We start from the raw sequence: 10433 nt of genomic DNA, 5'->3' as shown, positions 1-10433 counted from the left end.
CCACTCATCTCCACAGCACCGACCTGGGGAACGAGATTATGTATGTGTATGTATGCTAAGAGCTGATCAGACTCCACAACACATTTCCAAGATGTTTTTTGGTGGCACCCATACATGCTCGTTCACACACAGGTCCGGACCTGAACGTTTATTGCACACATACATATGTCATAACTTCGTGAACTCACTCTGGACTCAGAGGCGTCCCCCTGTGTCACCACACTCACACCCCCACTATTCACCAAGGGACACCACCCTCCAACCCTTTCACCATGAGGACTGCGCCTCCTAGGGTTGGTTAATGGCGAGGGTAGAGATTTGTCCCTACTCCCCCGCAGCACACCTGCTGCACACACCAGGAGGAGAAGGGGACCGGGAAATGGAGGAAAAATACTCTCGCTGGTCGCCTCCACACGACCAGGAGGGGCGGCTTCTTCGATGGTATGAAGATTTGGAGTAAAACCCCGCGGACTCACCAGTCAGCTCACCACAGGGGCATACCCCTTCACCTCGGGGAATACCAGGCAGCTCCGTGGGACACCATTCCTCCCACCTGCCTGGGTGCGCCCGCCTGCATGAACCAGTCCTGCTCCCCAGCAGCGACTCTAGGGGGTTTTAGTACCATAGCCGCAGGAATATGGAGGAAAATATATATACTCACTGGTCGCCTCCACACGACCAGGAGGGGCGGCATCGAAGATTTGGCATGAGCCCCGCGGACTATTCACCAATCTGCTCACTACAGGGACGTACCCCTTCACCTCGGGGAATACCAGGCAGCTCCGTGGGGCACCATTCCTCCCACCTGCCTGGGAGCGTCCCCTGTAAGAGCAAGTCCCGCTCCCCAGCAGCGACTCTAGGGGCTTTTGCCAGACCGCAGCCGCCATTTTTGATTCTCTGGTTATCTGAGCAGAGGCCCCAGACCCTGATAACTGCTGCTGCAGCGGCTTAAACACACCTTGCCGCTCCCCACAGCACTTCAGTGAGGACCGGCAGCAATTACCACAGGTCTCCACATGGCCAAAGCTCACCAGAAAAAAAAAAGTAGGGCTGGTGATAATGTCATGATCACGTGTGTCAGGACGCAGATGTTTCCGCAAGGCGAACCCATGTGACACACGTGACCCTGGATACACCGCCTCCAGTGGGGCGCATTTAAATAATAAAACGTGCAGGTGGATACGGCGCCTCCACCTGGCGAATTTGGGAATTACACGTTATACATACAATCTGGAAACCCCGCCTCCAGAAAGGCGAATTTAAATAATAAAGGGGGAACCTGGGAAACTTTAACAATGGTGGGCCCTGCGATAGGGAATGGGGAAAAGGAGACCTCCTGCACTCCCCTGAGCCAGTGTCCCTACACTCCTCACATTCCCTAAACAGGCTCCGCACCGGTCGCCGCACGCGTACCTTAACGCCCTTGCTCGCCCTGAGCCTAAACCCTCACTAGGGAATGGGTCGGTGCGGAGACTAATCCCACCACTGCACTAATAACACACATGAGGAAAGAGACAATACAGGGGAAACACCACTTATCTTTGCTCTGTTGCGTGCGCTCCTAGCAACAGAGCCCACCACCTGCGTGCATCTTCTCCTCCACCCTGATCCATCACATAACTGGATCCGTCACCATCGTGCAGCCTGGGAGCAGAGTCCATCACCACTTGCAGCAGTCCAGTACACAGAGTCCCAAGATGAGTCCAGCCTCTGCCAAGAATCCAAGCATGCTCGAGTCCAGTTCTCAGCAACCAAGTCGAACATGCTGAGTGCAACTCTCTTCCTAGTCGCCACTCCTCTAAGCCATGCCCGCACTTCCCGCCGACACCACAAACTGCGACTCCACCAAGCCATGCCAGTCCTTCCTGCAGACACCATTAGCTGGCACTCATCCTCTCTGGCTGACTGCGCAGGACTCCTATCCCGCTCCATCCTTCCACCAGGCTCTCCAACAACTCAGAAAGAAATATCACCAGCGGTGAGTGAACCCCCTAAGCACACCTTTATAGGGAGTCACACCTGATCCCTAATTAAGTGAACATTAACCTAAACCTATGGTGCGATACCGCTAACCACCACCGGGGACAGTCAAAACACCTTTGAACTCAACCAAAGTAAAAAAAGTTCACTTTGTGCTTTTAATACCGCCAGATCCAACACTGGATCATGACAGTATGGCTGTCATTTATTTTCTGATATTACTTAGATCCTTTATTTTCATTAGCGATTAAATACTAGACATCCCATCTGCATCCCATTTTAAAATGGGCATAAATGTGTCCTGTCAGGGATAAAAGTTCTCCATGCTTCCTATTGGTGCGGTTTCCAATGGTCAGATACAACCGATCAATAAGTTATCATCTACCTAACCTGTGAATCGGTGTGTTTTAACCAAATAACCCTTTAATGCAAATTACCGTAATTGTACATTCCAGATATGGTGGCGCACAGTAGTTGTGCAGGAGCCGCCTGTGTTTTACAGTCGATGCTGCACTATATCGGAGATAACGGCTAATAGGTATTTGCATACAGCTGTAGGGTGGGCCTCAGACATCCCAGTCCATCACTGATTGCCATTCTTACTATTTTATCCATCATACAACTCCAACTAAGAGTACATAAATGGGATTCTTATTAGCGCGAAATTATAGAACCCTGACTAGAGTACAAGATGAGATTCTACTTTTTCAAGTATCATACATCACTACTAGAAGTAGTGACCAATTCAATTGTTTTTTTTTTTTTTTAGAATGTGTAAGGAAATAGACATAATGCCCACATTCCCCCTTGAAGGAACAAGTATATTGTTGTAATGCGTAATGTGAATTGTGACTTGTATTAATTATGATGACAAAAAGTGTAGTTTGACCTTAGAGATAGTGAGAGTTAATGATTGGGACTAGCCCAGATTGGATGGGTGAGGGTGTTAATGTAGGGTCGGTTGGCCCTCTTCTTACCGCGCAGAGACGAAACAGAGACAAAATGGAGGCAGTTTCTGGGTGCAACAGGTCCAAGTTTATTTTCGCTCGCCGTCCGCCTGACGGCCTCAACAGCACACCGCACTTCCTTCAACTCACGGCCCTCCGTTTCCAGGGCCGCTTCTCACACACCGTACGTTACACTGGGGACGTGTATGCATACACCGTCCCCTCTTCGCTCATCGACGCTCCTGACAGGTCCGTCACTGTGGCTGCCTTAGGCCCGTAAACCAACAGCACTTCCACTGATCAGTCGTCGTGTCAAATACGGTGTGTTGTGAGTTCATTTTTCCCTTCACCATTGAGGTCTGATGAACTCCCTCCTCTGGTGAAGGAAGGTAGTGAGGCTGATTACCAAACACATGGGCAGCTAGATGATGACTGGGTGGCTGGAATTGAGGACTGGATATAAGGCTGCCGACGCCCTTCTTCCTGGCTGGTGATTTTCCTGCTGGATTCTTGGAGACCAGTCTGATTCCTGCATCTCAAAGCTAAGTTTTTCTGCTCTACTTTGTACTTTTCAGTTTTGTTTTTGTTTTGCCTTGTTTTTTGGGAGTTCTGCCATTCCCTGCCGGGGGTGAGCTGAATTCCATTTTTTGTCTCTGATCTGTTGTTCTTTTGCTCTGTCTTCTGAATATACCTGAGTGCTGATATAGTCTTTTGAAGCCTAGCGTCTTCAGGGTCTGTTTTTCCTATCAGTCGGTTGGCTCATTTTCATAGGGTTTTTGCGGATGGCAGACAGCAGCTTTCCTATCCTGTCCTATGTAGTTAGCTTGGGCCCCATCATTTGCTCAACCTATCTTTCTATCTGTGTTAGTGTCTTCATCTTGCTTCACCGTCATTATATGTTGGGGGCTGCCTATTGCTTTGGGGTCTGCTCTGGGGCAGTTTAGTTTTTCCCCTTTCTGTCTTTAAGCTATATAGTTCTCCGGCTGTGATCGAGGGGTCTAGGGCACCGTAGGAACCCCCCACGGCTACTGCTAGTTGTTGTGGATAGGTTCAGGGGTCTGCAATCCGATAGCTGCCAACCTCTCTGGTTTTTCTGGACTTAGCTTGTATTTTGTTTTTTCCTCCTTCGGTGACTCATCATAACAACGGTGTCTCACACCCAGTGCCTCGTCCCTTCTGCGGTTCTTCATGTCAGGACCACCCCCTGACGTTCTCTCTACTCAGTCCTCCTGGTTTAGATTCTCCTCACAGCGCACAGACTGCCACAGTCCTCCTGTCACTGGAGCTCCCCCTGGGGACTGGAACCTTCTGGAACCCTCCCTCAGTATTTATAGCTCTCCCGGTCCCCTGTCACTGTTACCCCGCCCCCCATGACCAACGGTTTATAAAGCCCTAAGCTGTTGTCAAGTCCTTTGCTCACACTCCTCCCTGCCATCTAATGGTCAACCCAAGGTACTCCACGTCCACTACACTTTCCTAGCTGTTTCACCACTGTAATAACTGACACCTACCTACACTGTGCAAACCTTTCCTTCTTCACTCTGACTAGTCCATCCGTCCGTCAGGTCACCTTCCCTACACTCCCCCTTCCTTTGTCCATTGTCGTCCTCGACAATCGTCATCCCTGCCTTCGTCATTCTGAAGCTACACCTACATTCTGTTGTCGGACCAGCTGTTGAGCCAAACCCACTATCTGCGGGGGCCGAACCATACTGGGAGCACTATGCTCTGAGCAGCCTACTGCTATTCACCAGCGCGCACGCCTCATGACAACGTCTTTCAAATTGGGCTAGGTACACCCATATTCTCTCTATGGCGTGTACCTTCCCCTACTCTCCCCTACTGTCACCTTCCACTGTTCGGTACGCCATGATCGAGGTATCACACCTACCAGATCATTACCAGCGCCCGCCTTCCTCCTTCAGGGGTGTCCGTGGTGTTGGGGACCTGACCTAGGACGGCTGTCTTTCTCACCTCTTCCAACTCATTTACCCTTCTTTCAATTACATGTCATGGTCGGCGTCCCGGTCTCCCAGGCCTCCTCAACTCTTAGATCCTTACCGGATCTCACACTTTCCTTTGGTCCCGCAGACCTTCCCTTACCCGGACCTGTTGCATTTTACTTTGGCATATTATACATTAAACAACTTTATAATAGCACAAGTACCCATTTTTATATATTTTTTTTCATTTTCCTTTGCTTTTAAAACCAACATATAACAATATAACATTGCAGATCCCCTTTCGTCCTCCCCCCTTCCTTGGACCTGGACACTTCTCCGCTTTTCTGTATCCCCGTTCTGTCAGGCAAACATATTTACGTATACTTTCCATACAAGGAACATAGAAAGAAAGAGAAAAAATAGTTGCATCAGATAAACAACAACAAAACTTTTTTTTTTTTCAAACGCAACTGTCCTTATAACCTGCACAACGCTGCTGCAAACTCCTGACAGTTCAATCCGCCTTCTAGCGGTCAGTAGCGAGGGACCCCACAGCCGTGGAGTACTGGGAATACTGAGGGTGTCCATTCAAGTCCTCTTTACGGGGGTTCGCTTCCTTCGGGCTCCGCTAGCACTGCCACCGCATAATACCCGCGGGGGCAGTATTCTTTATAGTAGGAAACCAAGTCCCCTTCCTTAAGCGCCCGACCATGCCGTATGGAGGCCACATTCACATATACCTTCTGGCCGGTCGTGTCACGGATGAAGCCGCACCCCTGTTGACGTTGGTGTATACCAGCCGTCCCCGTGATCTCTGCACCGCCATGCCAGCCTCCCCCTTTGAGTGGAGCAGGCTCCATACCTCCTGCTCCCGACCTTTCTTCTGTTTGATCACCTCCGCGACCCAAACGGAGGGTGCCGTGCCAGTCTCAGAGTCCGGTGGGCGGAACTTCGCTGTAAAAGCGCGTGGGGCAGAGGCGGCCGATGATATCTGCGGCCCAGCAGCCGCTGGGGCCAGGTGGCAAATGGGGACAGCCGGGTCCTTGAGGGCTGGAGTCACAGGACCTGTCAAACAGGCCGCAGCCGGTTCTAACGCTGGCATAACCGCGGCCACAGGGTAGGCCGCATCCAAAACTTCTAGCAGAGCCGGAATGACGGCCGGTTCTGGTGATGGAGCTTTTTCCGGCCGAGGGAGCACAGCCGTGTCTTCTGCAAACGAGCTCCGCCCTGATGACTCTGGGCGGGATGGCTCAGGGACGGGGGCAGGGGCTTCGCTCAACTCCGCATATACCATAGGGCCCTCTGCAGCCAGACCTTCCGGTACGCTAGAGACTGCTTGCTGTGGCGGAATGAAAGGGGCCACTTGTTAAGCCGCCGGCCGAGCCGGGGGAATTCTCACCTTCCCCGGCGCCGCGGTCTCCATCACGTCACCACGCGGCTCCTCCCGCAGTCTCCGCTCTCCAACTCGGTGTTCAGCGGGCCTAGCCTCCAGGCTCAGGAGCTCCATGGGGAAGTTCTCCGTCGGTATCAATGGCGGCCGCTCCTTCTGGCTCCGCACAGGCTCCGCTTCTTGTCCAGGGACCCGAGGATGACTTGTTCTGGCGCAATCCATTCTCTCGCCGCCATCGCCACTCCAGGCGGCCGATGCCCCGACACCCGCAGCGTCTCATACCGACCGGTGGGCAGCAATCCAATGGCGCCAAGCAGCCGCACCCCAGCTTTCCCTTGGGGTCACTCCCTCTGTGGGGTGGGGCGTCGGCAGGCCTTTCCACCCATCTACCAGGGTCCAGTACATGGGAGCGTCGGCCTCTGGGCACATACTGCTGTCCACGGGGGTACGCTGGAGGGGCCCCAGTCCATTCAACACGACTGTAAACACTCGGACCTCTCCCCTGCGTTGTAGCAATGCCGCCATCTTGCGCAGCACCTGGTACCGCCCCGAATCTTCTGTCAGCACCACTGAGACAACACAGTGCTCCCAATTTGTAATCCACAGGTATTTATAATCCAAGCAGCACAGTCCAAGTCCTTCTCCATCCTTTAAGGCAGGCCTGTCGCAGAAGATGATGTATTAGCGGCGGCGATCCTGCCGACTACGCCAAATGTAGGGTCGGTGGGCAGAGCTGGGGGGGGTGGTCCCTCATCTTACCGCGCAGAGACGAAACAGAGACAAAATGGAGGCAGTTTCTGGGTGCAACAGGTCCAAGTTTATTTTCGCTCGCCGTCTGCCTGACGGCCTCAACAGCACACCGCACTTCCTTCAACTCACCGTTGCATACACCGTCCCCTCTTCGCTCGTCGACGTTCCTGACATGTCCGTCACTGTGGCTGCCTTAGGCCCGTAAACCAACAGCACTTCCACTGATCAGTCGTCGTGTCAAATACGGTGTCTCACACCCAGTGCCTCGTCCCTTCTGCGGTTCTTCCTGTCAGGACCACCCCCCTGACGTTCTCTCTCTCCTCAGTCAACCCTGGTTTAGATTCTCCTCACAGCGCACAGACTGTCACAGTCCTCCTGTCACTGGAGCTCCTCCTGGGGACTGGAACCTTCTGGAACCCTACCAGGTTGCTCAGAGTTGTGAAGGAAACGTTCGTAAGGTTGTGTACCCGCTATCTCCCATAAATGTTCCCTGCCAAGCTCCCATTCAGTAAGAAGTTAATTTTTGAATGGTGGTCTTCCTCATTGAACTCTGAAACATCTGGTACTGAAAAACCAGCTTCATCGATTATATGCGGCCTACACGGGCGTAGCGTCCTCACAGCACAAGTCCACACACCCAGCCAAAACTCCTACCTTCATGTAACGTGCGAGGTGAATACTTCGCCCATGGCTACCGCCCCGCGCCATGTTACAAATAGAAATAGGCTGAGACATTACCAGTTTAGCCACTATGCACCACATTAACTCTAAAATATATCTTATCTTTATTGGTACAGAGGGTATATACACTGTAATCCTGGTTAACAGTCTCACACAGCCAACAAGCAATGGTAGAGATAGCCATTTATACATAGGCTATACTTTAAGATCTATTAGTGATAATTTCGTCTGGGGATTGACAGATTACAAGTGGATTACAATACCCTTGGAACCATCCGAGAACATGAAAGTGATCAAAATTAAACTTTACTGACTCCAAGATGTCATAGGCAACAACAGGGAGACCATCTCATGGACCACTCATACTATTCCTGTGTAACGATCAGAACAGTCTAATCTTGGTCTTTCCAAAAGGGAACTCACTTAGGATAACTTTCTACTCCCTAACAAGGAAGTTTGATTCATCCAAGCATGAGCGGCAACTTCATCACCAGTGCCATTGGTGGGACACCCTGCTGGTTTACACTAAAACACTCACCACGATCATGTAGCAGAGACTTTCTACATGGAAAGCTGCAGCCCTAGTACCAGCACATACCCACCCAAGACAACAAGCAGCATACTGTCCACACAAGACTGTCAGGGACAGGCGGGTTCCAGAAAGTGCAAATGAGCAGATCTTCTAATCCAATGAGAACTTAATCTTATATCAAAGGGTATAGGTTTGCTGGGTCTCTTTCCCAAGCCCTAACTTTGTATGCCAAGCCCCGAAACGGCAAGCTGTAGTCCACAGCCATGCCAAGAGGTAGGAGGCCAAAGCCAAGCCAAGGGACAGGATGCCACAGCCAAGCCAAGGGGCAGGAGGTCACTGCCAAGCCAGGAGGCCAAGGCCAAATCAAGAGGCATGTTCCTAAGTCTTTACATATGTTCATAACATTTCATTCACTGGAAAGGTTTGTGCTCCAAAGCTTTCACTGCTACTGTAACTTGAGGCAGGAAGCTCCAGCCAGTTAGCCAAAATGACAGGCATGGAAACTGTCACTCACCAGAAAACATACACAGACTCTGATCTGTAGATCATTAAAGAGCTGAAAAATCTACAGGGAGCTGAGAAAACCTACAAAAAGGCAATAAATCTAGAAGATATCTTGCGCATGGCACTGAAATGCTCCATCGTGGAGTGATGGTACCCAAACAAGCATTCAGAATGCAGAAACCAGGGGCATAGAGAGACAGGAGACCACAGCCAAGGCAAGAGGCAGGGAGCCACGACCAAGCCAAGAGGAAGGAAGCCAAAGCTAAGCGGCTAAGGCCAATCCACAATGCAGCAGACCAAAACCAAGCAAAGAGGCAGGAGGCCAAAGCCAAGCCACAGTGCAAGAGGTCAAAACCAGGCCAGAAGGCAGGAGGCCAAAGCCAAGCCAAGAGGCGGAGGAAGCCAAAGCCAAGCGAAGAGGCGGGAGACCAAAGCCAAGGCAACAGGCGGGAGGCCAAAGCCAAGCCAAGAGGCCAAAACCAAGCCAAGATGCGGGAGGCCAAAGCCAAGCGGCGGGAGGCCAAAGCCAAGCCAAGACGTGGGAGGCCAAAGCCAGGCAAAGAGGCGGGAGGCCAAAGCCAAGCCAAGAGGCGGGAGGCCAAAGCCAAGCCAAGAGGCGGGAGGCCAAAACCAAGCCAAGATGTGGGAGGCCAAAGCCAAGCCAAGAGGCGGGAGGCCAAAGCCAAGGCAACAGGCGGGAGGCCAAAGCCAAGCCAAGAGGCGGGAGGCCAAAGCCAAGCAAAGAGGCGGGAGGCCAAAGCCAAGCCAAGAGGCGGGAGGCCAAAGCCAAGCCAAGAGGCGGGAGGCCAAAGCCAAGCCAAGAGGCGGGAGGCCAAAGCCAAGCCAAGAGGCGGGAGGCCAAAGCCAAGCCAACAGGCGGGAGGCCAAAGCCAAGCCAAGAGGCGGGAGACCAAAGCCAAGGCAACAGGCGGGAGGCCAAAGCCAAGCCAAGAGGCCAAAACCAAGCCAAGATGCGGGAGGCCAAAGCCAAGCGGCGGGAGGCCAAAGCCAAGCCAAGACGTGGGAGGCCAAAGCCAGGCAAAGAGGCGGGAGGCCAAAACCAAGCCAAGATGTGGGAGGCCAAAGCCAAGCCAAGAGGCGGGAGGCCAAAGCCAAGGCAACAGGCGGGAGGCCAAAGCCAAGCCAAGAGGCGGGAGGCCAAAGCCAAGCAAAGAGGCGGGAGGCCAAAGCCAAGCAAAGAGGCGGGAGGCCAAAGCCAAGCCAAGAGGCGGGAGGCCAAAGCCAAGCCAAGAGGCGGGAGGCCAAAGCCAAGCCAAGAGGCGGGAGGCCAAAGCCAAGCCAAGAGGCGGGAGGCCAAAGCCAAGCCAAGAGGCGGGAGGCCAAAGCCAAGCAAAGAGGCGGGAGGCCAAAAGCCAAGCCAACAGGCGGGAGGCCAAAGCCAAGCCAAGAGGCGGGAGGCCAAAGCCAAGCCAAGAGGCGGGAGGCCAAAGCCAAGCCAAGAGGCGGGAGGTCAAAGCCAAGCCAAGAGGCCAAAGCCAAGCCATGAGTCAGAAGACCAAAACCAAGCAAAAAGGCATAAGGCCAAAGCCAAGCAAAGAGGCAGAAGGCCAAAGCCAAGCAAAGAGGCAGGAGGCTGAGCCATTAGGCAGATGGAGGGATAGTGAGATTTGTGGACCACTCATCTATCGACTCAGACAATTATAATCTAGAGGACAGAGGCTAAATATGCAAAAAAAAAATAAATA

Source organism: Dendrobates tinctorius, unplaced genomic scaffold (genome assembly GCF_039654945.1).
Source record: "Dendrobates tinctorius isolate UK_male_01 unplaced genomic scaffold, ASM3965494v1 ptg000214l, whole genome shotgun sequence".
Lineage (NCBI taxonomy): Eukaryota > Metazoa > Chordata > Amphibia > Anura > Dendrobatidae > Dendrobates > Dendrobates tinctorius.
Note: the sequence above shows the minus strand (reverse complement) of the source record.